Here is a 15,174-nt window from a genome sequence, read left to right on the forward strand (position 1 = left end):
TCTAATGCGGGGGCAGGTCCACCAGGTATGTAGCATAGAACTAACTAGCCCGTAACCCCTAAAACAAAGAGGAGAGGTTCCGGGAAATATCAAGGCTAATCTAGAGGGGACATAGTACCACCTGGAGAGAACCTTTACATTAGCCTCGATAAGGGAGATGTTACAGATACCTCTGAAGGAGCGATTCCAGGCCCTGAACCATTCTGCTGGCGTCCACGAACCTCCCGTGTCCTCCTCCCAGGCCTTTGCGTATCCCGGCTTGTCCAGATTCGACTGTAATGCGTTATATATTAGTGAAATTCCACCCTTTTGGTCAGAAATATTGGAGCACCAAGATTCATAGGGGGTAATTGAGGGAGGTTCCGGTTTGGTGACCCAAATAGTATTTAGGAAGTGAGAGATTTGTGTGTATCTAAACTGTTCCGAGATAGGTATATCCAACTTACGTGTACAATGTGATAATGTAAGAGGGCCAGATTGGGAGAAGAAGTGGCCTATCCTATAGAGACCTTTATCTGTCCTCCATCGGAAAGCCTGAATATTCAGTCCCAGGGGGAATCTAGAGTTATGGAAGATGTGTGATAATGGTTTCAGGGGGGATATGATGGAGGAATTTTTGAATAGCTTAGTGCTTAATGAGATAGAGTGTGAAAGTGTAGGGGACATTATGGCTGGTCTTTGTTTGGGGTCACACCATAGTAAAAAGTCTATGGTGTTGAGGGGGATTGCCCATCTTTCCATGGAAAGCCATTCCGGTTTCTGACCTTTAGAAAAAATCAATGAGATTTGGGATAATTGAGCCACCTGATAGTACCCCCATAGGTCCGGTAGGCCCAAGCCACCTTGGGATTTCAGTCATAAAAGCAATTTGGACGGACATCTATACCCCTTTTTTCCCCAGATAAATTGGATTATTTCAGATTGAAATTTCCCCAAAAAGCTCTTCGGGAGTGGGATTGGTAGAGATCGAAATAAATATAGGAGATGAGGCAGGAGCGTCATCTTAATGGTATATACCCTACCCAGCTAGGACAGACCACATCTCGACCATCGTTGAAGCTCCCCTCTACATTTGATGATCATTGGGGGATAGTTGGCTTTAAACAGATCTTTAACATCCGGGGTCAAGTTTATCCCCAAATAGGGGATAGCCTTAGGGGCCCAGGAAACATGAAGTTATTAGTGAGTTGTGAAAGTAGATCGGGCGGGACCGTGACATTTAGAGCCGTGGATTTGGACATATTAACCTTCAAGCCTGAAATTCTACTGAATGAATTTAGCACCTTATGTATGACTGGCATAGAAATCAACGGAGAGGTAACATAAAGCAAGAGGTCATCCGCGTATAGGGCACATTTGTGTTCCCTATCATTGCATGTCACCCCTCTAATATCGGGATTTGTTCTGATGGCTATAGCTAGAGTTTCAATCGCCATGGCAAATAGGAGGGGGAGAGAGAGAGCAACCCTGCCTGGTTCCCCTACTAATGGAAAATGATTCTGAGTATCGACCCATAAGTCTCACTTGAGCAGAAGGGTTAGAATACATGGAGTGGATTATGTTTAAGAAGTGAGGGCCAAAGCCCCATCTTTGCAGAACCTATGACAAGTAGCCCCAATCAATTGAGTCAAAAGCCTTGTGGAGGTCAATCGATAGTAAGAAGCCTGTTTGGTGTGAGCTCCCGTCCCATTGCGATTTAAGGAGAGAAATTACATCTATGGACCTTCTGATCTGGTCGGGGCCCTGTCTACCCGGTATAAAGCCCACCTGATCTTCATTGATATAGGAGGGTATAAAACTCGCTAGTCTATTCGCTAAAATCTTGGTCATAATCTTGATGTCGTTATTAATTAGCGAGATAGGCCGGTAATTTCCTACTTCGCTCGTGTCTTTCCCCGGCTTGGGAATCACCAAGATATATGCTGTGTTTAATTCTGACCCCAAGGGGGAACCTTTCCGGAGAAAGTTAAAAAACTTAGAAAGATGAGGTGCCAGGGTAGAACCAAATTTTTTATAATACCTGGTGGAGAACCCGTCTGGACCAGGAGAGGACCCTATTTTCAAAGATTTGATCGTATCAAGGACCTCTGATGGTGAAAACGGGCTATCCAGCAGATCCTTATGTTCTTTAGACACTGTGGGTAAGCTTAATGAATCAAGGAAGCCGTTTTTCAGCTGTCTCAAAGAGGGGCCTTGAGGTTTGTAAAGTTCTGAGTAGAACCGATGGAATTCCTCCATAATTTTTGTAGGGTGCTGAGTTGGATCTCCCGAGTGCAACTTGATTTTGGGGAAGGCTAGTTGTCTAGGTTTAGGGCTAAGTTTAATTGCCAGCTTCAAACCTATCCTATCCTTCTGAGAGTAAAAACGCGCGACAGTCCACCTAGGGTGCTTTTCAGCTGCTGTAGTTAAGGACAGATTGAGAAGTGCCCGAGCTTTGTCTAGGTTAGCCAAAGAATCTGGTGTGGGATGTAGTTTGTGTGCTTTTGCGAGTGATTGAAATTCTGCTGTCAACTTCACAGTGCCTGCTCTATGTTCTGCTTTAAGTTTGGCTGACAATTGTATTATTTTCCCCCGGATTACATATTTATGTGCCGCCCACACCGTTATTGGAGTTACATCCGGGGTAGTGTTTAGACTGAAGTATTCCTTAATTGCTTCCTCGATAATAGAGGCCAGGCTGGGGTCACTAAGAATAGATTCCTGTAGGCGCCAGCGTCTCTATGTCCTGATGGTCTGAGGGCTGTCAATGTGACCATAGAGTGATCGGATAAAGAGGTATCTACGATCCAGGATTTGATAAGTAAAGGAATCGAATTGGAGTGCGTGAAGATGTGGTCTATCCTGGCATAAGATCCATGGGGTGCCGAGAAATGCGTGTAGTCTCTCGCCCGAGGATTAGCTTCCCTCCAGATGTCCACCAAACCCGCCCCATGTATTAACTTCGCTATTCATACACTTTGTTTGGAGGGACGTTTAGATTTTGACAACCCAGATCCGGATTTGTCCAGGGAAAAGTCGAAAGCTATATTAGAGTCCCCCCCCAAAAAATTGTGCCCTTTAGGTGAGGTCCCAGTTTGTGGAGTAGGGATTCAAAGAAAACCCTCTGGCCCTTGTTGGGTGAGTAATAGGAAACAAAAGTGTATAATTCCCCGTCTATATTCCCCGAGACCAAAATATACCGGCCGTAGGGGTCCACTACTGTTTCAGGCTGAGACAGGTTGATATGTTTAGCAAAACAGATTGCGACCCCTTTTGTTTTATTGGGCGCCGAGGATAAAAAGAATTGGGGAAACCGTTGGTGAAGGAAGGTGGTATTGTAGGAGATGGGAAAGTGGGTCTCTTGCAAGAGGAGAACGTCTGCTTGCATAGACTGATATAGTTGGAATAGTTTTCTCCTTTTGATGAGGGAGTTCAAGCCCTGGGTGTTATGCGATATAATTTTGAGGGTGGGAGAATTGGTTATGTGATCAGACATAAAGTGAGTGGTGTGAAGTCCTGCTTGTGTGAGTGGTCCTACCTGACCGGTGAGAGGAGGGTGTCTTGAGGTTCCTGAGGTTGGAGAGAGCCGGGAACGTGAGACCTGGGAGGAAAGACCAGAGACAAATGCGTGGTCCTGACCTGCTCATGTGGAAATAAAGGGAAAGGGAGAGGAGAGAGATGAGAAAGAGAAGAAAAGAGAGTTCAATGATTGCATAATATTGGAGCCGTAAACATTCCTGCATGTAACATAAAATAACAAAATGGGGGTCCCCAGACCCCACCCTTACCCCGGGGTAGGATGGTTTTGCCATACCTAACCCAAAACCTGAAAGGTTCGGTGTCCAAGCGGTAGGACCACCGAGCAAGAAACCCAATGCACTATCAGTGCACTTGGTTTCTACTTGAAGTGCATTTAGAACACCGCGGCCCCGCCACCTAAAACATAACACCACTGGAGACCGTTAAAAGGTCTAACACTTCTTGAAGGAACTGAGCGTCCCCACATCTAAAAAAAAGAAAAATAATCAGATACAAAATACCCTCAACTGTAATCTGAATGAGAAAGCCTGGGATGGCTGATAAACACATAACATCTGGGTAACCATGAACTAAAGAACTATTAGGTCCACAAGCCGCGAAGTGAAAATGGGAGATGATACTGCAACGCCTGGTCCCTGGGCCTTCATAGCGGTGCAGTGTAAACCGTGATATATGGTAAAAAGCCTAACCCTTGGTTAAAACGAAACAGGAAACCCAAAGATTTTCTACCAAAAAAAAGATAGTGTGACTGCACATAGATAGAGGGGTAAATCTCAGAGATGTTAGATTACACTTGAATAACAAAAATAACCCCTCTAACATAGCCCAGAGGATTTTAGACCAAATTACCCCCCTGTCTCTGACCCCGACCAATGTATGTGTAGGTACTGTGGTTATCGGGCCGGTGAAGCTGGGAACCCAAGTATGAAAAGTAACTTGTACCAAATAAGTCAAACCCCTAATGTGGGATATCTCAGAAGTGGGGGTAATGGAGAAGTGGGAGAGACTCCGAGAAACCGAGCAAGGCAAAAGGAGAGTTCCAGATCAGTGCCCTGATCCTTGTTTAAAGCCGGACATCATGGGGGAAGATTTTCTTTCGAGCGCTTGGAGCTTTGTTTCAGCCAGGTAGGTTGTTAGCGGGCTTGCAGGTGGAGGTCTTTTCGTGGACGAAGTGGAGCTCCTGCTGTTCTGGGAGGATGATGGATCCAGGGGAATAAGGCCTAATTGGAGAAGCAGGCATTCTCCCTCTGCGAAGGAAGAAAAGTTATAGTTTTTGTTTTTATAGGAAAAGTTCAGACGCAGGGGGAATGACCAACGGTACGAGATTTCCATTTCCAGCAGAAGTTGCAGTAATGGTTTAAGGGAGCGCCTTTTTTGAACTGTGTATGACGACAAGTCTGCGAAGATCTGGATCCTATGACCCAGTAATTTGATGTCGTCTGTGCCCCTAGATCTCCTCATCACTTCCTCCTTTACGGAGTAGAAATGGGGCTTCACGATAATGTCTCTAGGGAGACCATCCGAGCGAGGGGGTTGCAGGGCCCTGTGTGCTCTGTTGAGCTCCAAGCGGTGTTCAGTGATATCAGGAATGAGGTTCCGCAGCAGGGTTTTCACACAACTGTGTACCTCCTTTTCTGATTCGGGAAGTCCGCGGATGCGAAAATTATAGCGTCTCGATCTATTCTCGAGGTCATCGATTTTTGCTAATGCTGTTTCCAGTTGTTCCTGCATGTCCTGAATCCTTGATGAATTTTGGTTAATGCGTGATACAGCTTGATCAGCTTTCTTTTCAATAGTGTCTATTCTTTGCCCAATTTGCTGCAGATCAGCATGGATGGAAGCAGTAATTTGGGCTGCATTTAAGGCCAGGCTTTTAGAGAGCAGCTGGGAGAAGGCATCCATCATTGAGGGGAAATCTGAGGGAGCTGGGATGGCAGCAGATGACTCTGAAACAGACAATAACAGTCCTGTGTGGGGATCCATCATAGGGGTGGATGGATGGCCAGGGCACATCCTGCCCAGAAGGGACTCGGTGGAGGAAGGAGAGGTGGCCAGAGGCAGGGGCGGAAAGTCCATACCTGGGGACTGAGGAGGCTGTGTGTCCTGGTCAGCTATAGAGTCTTCAGCTCCCTCTGTGCTGTATGTGCCTCGTGGAGCCACCGCCATCTTGGCATAGCTGGCCGGGACTCCGGACGCTTTCATCTGCCCCTCCAAGTTCCTCCTAACGTTTGCCGTCGTGATCCGGTGATTCCCGTGGGTCTCCCCCGCTAATATATCCTGGCAGTATGCTGTGGGGTGCGCTCAGTGGCTGTTACAGGGCCGCGGTGGAGCGGAGCTCTAGAAGGCAGCGGCCATCTTTGGAGCTGCCGCGCATGCACCTCTCGTAAGTGTAACTTTTTAAGCGGGGTAAAAAAAAAGGGTTAATACTGTAACACTGTCAGGGCTGGCTCAGCCCTTCGTTCTCTGAGCTGGCCGCTCAGCTGTCGGCTAATTGCCAGCTCTCATCTCTTTCCACAGTTAACCAGCTGTTGTGGATCTGCTCGTCAGTCCTGCCTACTTAAAGATCTCCAGCTCACTTCATTCCTGCCTTCGCCTTGGTCACATCACAAGAAAACATCTCCTGCGTTCCTGTTTAAAGACTGAACAAGTAAAAAAGCGCAGTACAAAAGTACCTCAGTCAACTGTTCTATTAGTCCAAGGGCAAAATCCACATATATATATATATATAAACATACATATATGTGGAAAGTCAGTCTATCAGGGCAGCCACCATGAAGGACCGGAAGCCAAGTCCAATGTGCTAGAAGGAAAACAAGGAGAAGGGGTGCCACTGAGTATGTATCAAACACAATTTAATGATAAAAAGCAATATCCACTCACATGTAGAGCTGAAATGTTGAGTTCAGGTACATCTCCAAGTAGGAGAGAGAGAGGAGGACTACAGGTAGCAGCAAGTCCATATGTACTAGCATCACATCTCGTCCACTGGGGATGGGCTGCAGTAAGCTCTCATAGTAGTCCAAGTGGCACACCAAAAAGGAAGGGATCGCAATGGAGCCATCAGAAATGGTGTGGGTTCCGGGTCCTTACCACCCCTTTCCCAGTACCCACACCAATTCTGACGTCCTACCCATCCTGGGAACACCCGAACCTTGAGGTCCTGTCATGGACAGACCTTAGGTGGTGTTGTGTCATCCCCAGTTATCCAGAAGGATAAGCCCCTGGTTTCAATCACCCTTTCTTGGGCTACGTCGTCTATCGAGATACAGGCTCTAATCAAATCTGGGGCTGCAGGCCTGTTCATTGATGCTGCCTTTGTATCAAAGCACTCGATTCCACTTCAGCTGCATGACACTCCACTTGCCATTGAGGCTCTTGATGGGAGACCTCTACAGCCTGCCCATGTGACTCATGAGACGGTTCCGTTGTCCATGGCCGTAGGGGCTCGTCATCATGAGATAATCCAATTCCAAGTGATTTCCTCTCCTAAGTTTCCACTGGTTATTGGTTATCCTTGGTTACAGAGGCACAACCTCTCTTTTGATTGGCTCCGTGCTGAGGTTCTCTCCTGGTCACCACAATGCAGTGAAACATGCTTCTGGAAGGTAGCCAAGGTCCTGTGTACCTCTTCACTCTCCTCCCTGCCAGAGGAGTACCGTGATTTTAGCGATGTCTTTGACAAAGGCCAAGCCGGTAGTTTGCCTCCACACCAGCCGTATGATTGCGTAATTGACCTTCAACCTGGTGTCACTCCCCCTCGTGGCCGGGTTTACCCTTTGTCAGTCTTGGAGGATAAAGCCACGGAGAAGTATGTTGCAGAGGCACTTTCTCTGGGTTTAATCCACAAATCCTCGACTCCTGCTGGTGTTGGTTTCTTCTTTGTGAAGAAGAGAAGTGGTGAACTGAGACCTTGTATTGATTATAGGGGTCTCAATTGTTTCACAATTAAGAATGCCTACCCGATCCTGTTGATTACAGAGTTATTTGACCGCCTCAAGGGAGCAACGGTTTTCACTAAGCTTGATCTGAGAGGGGCTTAAAATCTCGTGAGGATTAAGAAGGGCAACGAGTGGAAAACTGTATTTAATACAAGAACAGGCCATTATGAGTATCTCATAACGTCTTTTGGCCTTTGTAACGCCCCGGTAATTTTTCCAGGAATTTATTAACGAGATTTGTTGCAGTTATGTGTGGTGGTTTATCTCAATGATATCCTCAAATTTTCAAAGTCACTGGAGAGCCACCACACAGATGTCTGTCGTGTGCTTCAGAAATGAAGAGAGAACAATCTCTATTGTAAACTGGAGAAGTGTGAGTTCCATCGGGAACAGGTTAAATTCCTGGGCTATGTCATTTCCACTGCTGGTTTTTCGATGGACCCAGAGAAACTTTCGGAAGTCCTACAGTGGCCTCGACCCGTGGGGTTACATCCTCTGCAGCGTTTCCTGGGTTTTGCTAACTATTATCGGAAGTTTATTTGTAACTTCTCGTCTCTGGTCAATCCCCTGACCTATATGACCAGAAAGAACTATAACCCACAGAGTTGGTCTCCGGAGTCCATTAAGGCCTTTGAAAGTCTCTAGGCTGCCTTTGTTTCTGCTCCTGTGTTGGCACATCCTGATCCTATGTTACCTTTTATCCTTGAGGTTGATGCTTCTGAGATTGGTGTTGGCGCTCTTCTGTCTCAAATCCCTACCTCTGAGAGTGCTATGCATCCTTGTGGCTACTTTTCCAAGAAATTGTCACCTGCCGAGTGCAATTACGAGACTGGTGACAGAGAGCTGTTGGCTATAATTTTAGCCCTGAAAGAATGGAGACATCTTCTCGAAGGTACCACTGTGCCGGTTCTCATTCTTACTGACCATAAGAATCTCATATTCTTGTCTGAGGCTAAATGCCTCTCTTCCAGAAGGGCGCAATAGGCTCTTTTCTTGTCAAGTTTCAATTACATTGTCTCATTCTTACCCAGTACTAAAAATGTAAGGGCTGATGCCTTGTCACAACAATTTTTCTCCACTTCCAAGTTGGAGTCGGTTCCAGCTCCTATGATTCCTCCTGATCGTGTTCTGGCTACGGTTCGCACCAGTCTTTCTTCTCCTTTGGGTGACAAAATTCTTGCTGCTCAGGTCAATGCTCCTCCTGAGAAACCTTGTGACCGCTGCTTTATCCCAGAGTGTTTCCGTACTGCCGTGCTCCAGACTTACCATTCTCCCAAGGCAGCTGGCCACCCTGGGAAGAATCAACAAGTTTGGGCCATTTCCCAACAATTCTGGTGGCTTAGTCTACAAGCTGATGTAACTGCCTTCGTAGCTGCCTGTTCCATGTGTGCTCCGAGTAAGACTCCACAACACCTTCCAGTGGGCCTCCTACAACCCATACCCAATGGAGAGAGGCCCTGGACCCACCTGTCTATGGATTTCATTGTGAAGTTGCCCACTCCCAAGGCAACACAGTTATCCTTATGGTGGTTGACCGGTTCTCAAAGATGTGTCATTGTATTCCACTTAAGAAGTTGCCCACTTCTAAGGAACTGGCTTCCATTTTTGCTCGGGAGATCTTTCGCTTACATGGGCTACCCAAGGTGATTGTCTCGGACAGGGGTAGTCAGTTTGTGTCCTGGTTCTGGCGAGCCTTTTATGCACAGCTGGGAATTCAGCTTGTTTCTCCTCTGCGTATCACCCGCAGTCTAATGGGGCCGCAGAACGAGCCAATCAGTCCTTGGAGCAATTCCTACATTGCTATATTTCTGACCATCACAACAACTGGTCAGACCTATTACCATGGGCAGAGTTTGCTCACAACAGTGCCTTGAATTCTGCTTCCTGATTGTCTCCATTTATGGTGAATTATGGTTTCCAACCTTCCATGTTGCCTGACTCGTTTGTTCCGCAGAGTATTCCTGTCCTAGAGGAGCATCTACGTGGTCTTCTTTCCACTTGGGCACAAGTCCAGGAGGCTTTGTGTCATGCTAATGATAGGTACAGACTCCATGCTGACCGCAGACACCTGCCTGCGTCTTCCTACCAGGTTGGGGACAGGGTCTGGCTGTCATCTCGCAACCTCTGACTTCTTGTTCTCTAAGTGAAGTTCGTACCTCGGTTTATTGAGCCTTTCCGTATCCTACGCAGGATTAACCCAGCAGCTTACACGTTGGACCTTCTTCCTAGTATGCGCATCTCAAATGTGTTTCATGTCTCCTTATTGAAACCGTTGGTCTGCAACCGCTTTACCACCTCGGTGCCACATCCTCACCCTATACAGGTTGAGAACCATGGTAAAAGTGAGCCCCACTTTAGATGTAAGAGCAAGGGCTCAGAGCTAAGGGTGCTGCATTGTTTTTGACTACTGACACTGATTTGGGGTCACGTTTATGTTTCCATTGGAAAAAAGGTTGGAATGATGGACTTTATAGGCATAACACAAAAAATTAAAAAAGATTAAAGATATTTATTGCAAAAGTTATTTAAAAAACATGTACATTGACTTACATAGATTCACATAAATTCACGTTTATGTTGTCTACTAAGTGCCAAAAAATCCCTCTCTCATCTGTCTATGTCTGCTCATCGTGTTCGATGGATTTGAGATGCTATCTGTATGAATTTCCTCTTGATAGTGGCTTTGTGTGCTGCCCAAAGATTTTGTAGTGAAACCTCATCAACATTATTCAGGAGAACTACTAAAATAATAAGGGCAGATGTAGTCAACAAAAAGCACCACATCCCATATTTCAAATATAAATGGAAGGGCAAATTTTGCCGGGGGAGGGGTATTTAAAAAATACCCCAGGGACTTTTAAGGTGCTGTTTAAGTAAACAATGTACTCAATAGTCAATGAATCTGTACAATCATACTATTTTTTATATAAAATATCTATACTTTTATTAGAACCATCATGAATTAAAAAAACAATGTCTCAAACAAATGAGATAGCATCATAAGAATATAATACAAAAGGTGGTACATCCACAAAACAGTACATTCAAGGTACAGCAACATAGAGCTACTTAATGGTTTCGTGAAAAATTGCCGCTTGACATGTTTCGCTCTCATACGAGCTTCTTCAGGAGTTTAATGGCAAAAATTTGTAATAGACTCTAAACAGTAAAAAAAATATATAATAGTAAATACATACATCATCATAAAGATAAAGTTATTATAGCATATTGGTTGACGATACATAATATCAATAATATCAACCAACTGGTATTTAAGATCTAAAAGTCACAACAAGATTGTACAGAAGCAATCATTTAATATTTATTTTTATATGAAGAGAAAAAACAAGTTGAAAAGAGTTTTTGCTAAATATATCTTACCAGGCTGTAATGCACCGACATAGGATAGGAGAGATAGGGAGAAACTGAGATATTTTGAGTGGACAAATGAAGGGTTGTACTGACTTGGAAAGTGTATATCCTGAAGTAAGATTATATCTATCTTCTGGCTATGATTATTGTATGAGTATTGAAATATTTTCCTGCGCTTAAGTGGTGAATTCAGTCCCTGTATATTGTGTGAAACAATACACAAGGAAGGATTTGGGTGGTCATTGTTGGGCATGGAGCAAGTAAGGAGAACACACTAGTTAAGTACTGTCACTCACCCCTATCCTCCGAATGCGATTGAGAAACAAGGGAAGTAGGATCAGATCTACTGACGCACTGAACAAGGACCCGGATGATTCCAAATAGGCAACCAGAAAATAACAAATGTTAGTGGAATGAAAAAAGAAGCAAATCAGAAGAAAAGGTAGAACAGTCTATACCAAACCCTGAAGGCAAGATGGACCCCATCCCTTACTACCTTCAAGCCCCTAAGAAGCGCCCCCCCCCCTCCTCTAGAGAGGAACATCCTGGCTGGGAGAGAAGGAAAAACCATGTCTCTAAGACAGGATTAGGTGCACGAGTACCGCTCCAGTCACGTACTAGAAAAGCTGACTATATTGTAAGCCCAAAATGGATAGAGCAGAGGGAGGGGAAAAAAGAAGCAAGGGTCATCTGGGATAGATGGGGAAGGAGAGAGGTAGAGGGGAGGGGGGAGCAGGGGAGAAGGGACAAGGGTGAGGAATGAAGGGATAAGGGTTGGGGAGCAGAATGAATAGGAAAGCGAATACCTAAAAAGGTAGCCCAGGTGGGAGAATTAGGATGATGCTCTATAGGGGAATGAGTATGAGTCTTAAGTACCCCCTCATTTCTGGAGACCCCCCATCCAGTCATCGTTGACTGGGGTGGGAGATCAAGGTGAGAGGGAACCAAGATTAGTGTTTTTAACTAGGTATGATAAACAAAATGGGCATAGATTCTGGGCATACAAAGTTATCTCACACTGAGGCATATCAAACTGAAGTGAGAGGAGTAGTCTCTCATCAAGGAGGTCGCGTAAGTCCCCGGATCTCTTGGATTTAGATTTTTTCCAAACTAGAGTCAACGGGCTGGATGGAGATTGGTGTTTGGCAGCTCCAGAGGTAGATCCTGCAGGGGAGGTAAGGGTTCCTGAGAATTGAGGCCCAATTTCAGGCGAATACGTTCACCCTCTGGGAAGTTGGAGAATGTGAAAGATTTATTCTTGTGTTCGAACTGCAGATTAAATGGGAACAGTCACCTGTACTTGATGTCATTTTGGGATAAGGCCATCAGAAGGGGCTTGAGGGATCTCCACTTTTGAACAGTAGTTGGAGAGAGGTCAGCGAAAAACTGAATGGGGTGTCCTTGAAACATAAGCTGAGCAACTGAACAAGCTTACCTTATTACTTCTTCTTTGACAGCATAAAAGTGGGGTTTGACTACTACATCCCTCGAAAGGCTGTCTGAGCATGACAGCCTCAGAGCCCTGTGGGCGCGATTAAATTCCAGTCTGTGTGGTGGAATATCAGGTATGAGCTCCTGGATAAACGTACTGCTTCAGGTATATCCTTGACCATCTCTGGGAGATCTCTGATCCTAAAGTTGTATATCCTGGTTCTATTTTAAAGGTCATCTATTTTAGCGAGGGTCATCTCAAGCTGATTTTGAAGATCCTGTATGCGATCAGTATTCTGATTGGCTCTTGCAACTGTAGCATCTAATTTACATTCCATGGTCTCTGTGTGGGAGCATAGGTTCAGCTTTGATGTTTCTAGTGATTCTGGCTGCTGTATGGGATAGACAATAATCCAGCATTTCTGAGAATGTGATAAACATGGCTGTCGTGACTAACGGTTCATCATAATAGTGGCCTGCCATAGGCGCCACGTGCCATGCCTGTGTAGGGCCAGCATCCATGGGTGACAGCAATAAATCATCTAGTGTTTGATCCATAAAAGATTCCGTGGATGTTGGAGAATGTAGCCCCACTTGGGGAGTAATCACTGGAGCCCCTGTGCCTGGGCTGAGAAGAAGAGGGTCTGGGATGGAGCCAGGGATAGGGTCCTCCACTGCTGCCAGGGCATGAGACAGAGTCGCAGCCACCATCTTGGAATACTCAGCCGGGACTGCACTCGAGTCTATCTGGGCTCAGAACTCACGACTGATGGCATGGGGGAGTGTGTGAGTGATCCCCTCTCTCGGGCTGTGAAGCTAGCGAATCAGTGGGTGCTGGGCACTGGAGAGTCGAGAGCTGGCCGGAGCAGGACAGAGCTCCTGGATCAGACATGCATCTTGGGAGCCGCCACGCATGCACCTCTCTGCACTGATATGCCTCTTATTTAAGCTATGAGAATGAGGGGGTGCAGTGAATGTGAGTTAAATAATGTGAGGTTGCACACTGCTTTTGCACTTCTTCCCCAAATGCCCACAAAAAATAAAAAACTCCAAAATGCCATTCATGAAACATAAGCCCACCATTTTCAAGAGAAAGCCCTGCATCAAAAAATACATTTTAACACACACACACACACACACACACAAATACCTGTCAACATAAAAAAAAATATGTCCCCTAATAAATAAAAACTTCAAAATAATATCCCCTGAAACTAATGTCCACTTTAGCAGTTTAACTTAAATTAAAGTTCCTATCTAAACACTAAATACTAAACAATACATCCCAAAATTAAAAGAAAACCCCAAAATACCACCCTCTTAAACAAAAATTGGACTAGGGTAGTTTTAATTATTGAATACAAATGTTCATGCTAAAAAAAACAGTACAAATTGAACATTTTATATGGCACGGTCAGGAAGTTCCCTGTCATCCTGTCTGCAGACTACTTTTAAGTTTTCAGGGTAATGTTGGCCATGGACTGCTGCCCTCTAAATAAAAGACGGGTTGCTGTCTAGGCTGTTTGCCAGAGGTTAAAAGTCTTTATGCAGAAGTGTATGTTGTATACACAGAACATTGTCTCCTTCCTGTCACCAAACAATACTGCTTATGATATTCCATGGAAAAACTGATGAAAATGTCTGTGAGTTAACTATTAGAAATGCACTACATGAGCTTCCTGTGGTTGATGTCTGCCATAAAGAGCATATACAGTAAAGGAGGCTATTTTTATTATAAGCCTAGAGGTCTTTAACCACTGGAGTCTGTGTTGCTTCAGCAATCTAGGAGATAGGATGATTGTGTGATGACACAATGCCAAACCAGTACAGGCCAAAGGAACAATCAATACATATATTTATATTTTTATTATACAAGACATAATTTTATATATACAGACATCCCAACCTGCAAAAACTAACTTCAGGGAGGTGGCGCTTCACGGAAGAGGCAGAAGAAGACCCCCGAAGTCGGAAGAGACTCCCCCCCGGAGCTGCCTAATAAATTTCTTTTAAAACCTGTGTGGTGTGTTTTTTTATTAACACTTTATTTTCCTAGGTGAATGGGTAGGGGTACCATGTACTCATTCACATAGGGTGGGGGGCCGAGATCTGGGGCCCTCTTATTAAAGGGGGCTCCTGGATTCCGATAAGCCCCCCGCCCGCAGACCCCGACAACCAATGGCCAGGGTTGTCGGGAAGAAGCCCTTGTCCTCATCAACATGGGGGCAAGGTGCTATGGGGTGGGGGGGCCCGCAGGGTGCCCCCCTCCGCCAAGGCACCAACCCCCCCAATGTTGAGGGCATGCGGCCTGGTACAGTTCAGAAGGGGGGGGGTGCTCGCTCGTCCCCACCCCCTTTCCTGACCGGCCGGGCTGCATGCTCGAATAAGGGTCTGGTATGGATTTTGGGGGGACCCCCACGCCGATTTTTCGGCGTAGAGGGTTCCCCTTACAATCCATACTAGACCTAAGGGCCTGGTATGCCCCTGGGGGGGAACCCACGCCGTTTTTTTCATTTAAAATTTGGCGCGGCATTCCCCCCTCAGGATTCATACCAGACAGCTGTCAGCACTGCCTGTCGCTCATTGCGAAAGGAAAAAAAAATTATTTTCCCGATGAGTGAGCCAGCGCGACATGCACAGTACCCTGTCACCGAGAACCAGCGTGATGGGATCGCGCTGAAAAAACAATCTCACGGTCAGGTACTGTAGCTGATGGCTCCAACATCAAGTCCAGACCCATTACTCAAGAGACACAACCCCACCTGCTGACATCTTACCTAACCATCAAGAACTATTATACTTAGATGTGATCTCCTCACCATTTTTTCCGATCATTTTGGGGATGCCATGGTTACAAGCTCACAACCCCCAGATTGATTGGATTACTGGCAAGGTGGTCTTCCAGTCCTCCTAC

This window comes from Aquarana catesbeiana, linkage group LG09 (assembly GCF_042186555.1).
Source record: "Aquarana catesbeiana isolate 2022-GZ linkage group LG09, ASM4218655v1, whole genome shotgun sequence".
NCBI classification, from domain to species: Eukaryota; Metazoa; Chordata; class Amphibia; order Anura; family Ranidae; genus Aquarana; species Aquarana catesbeiana.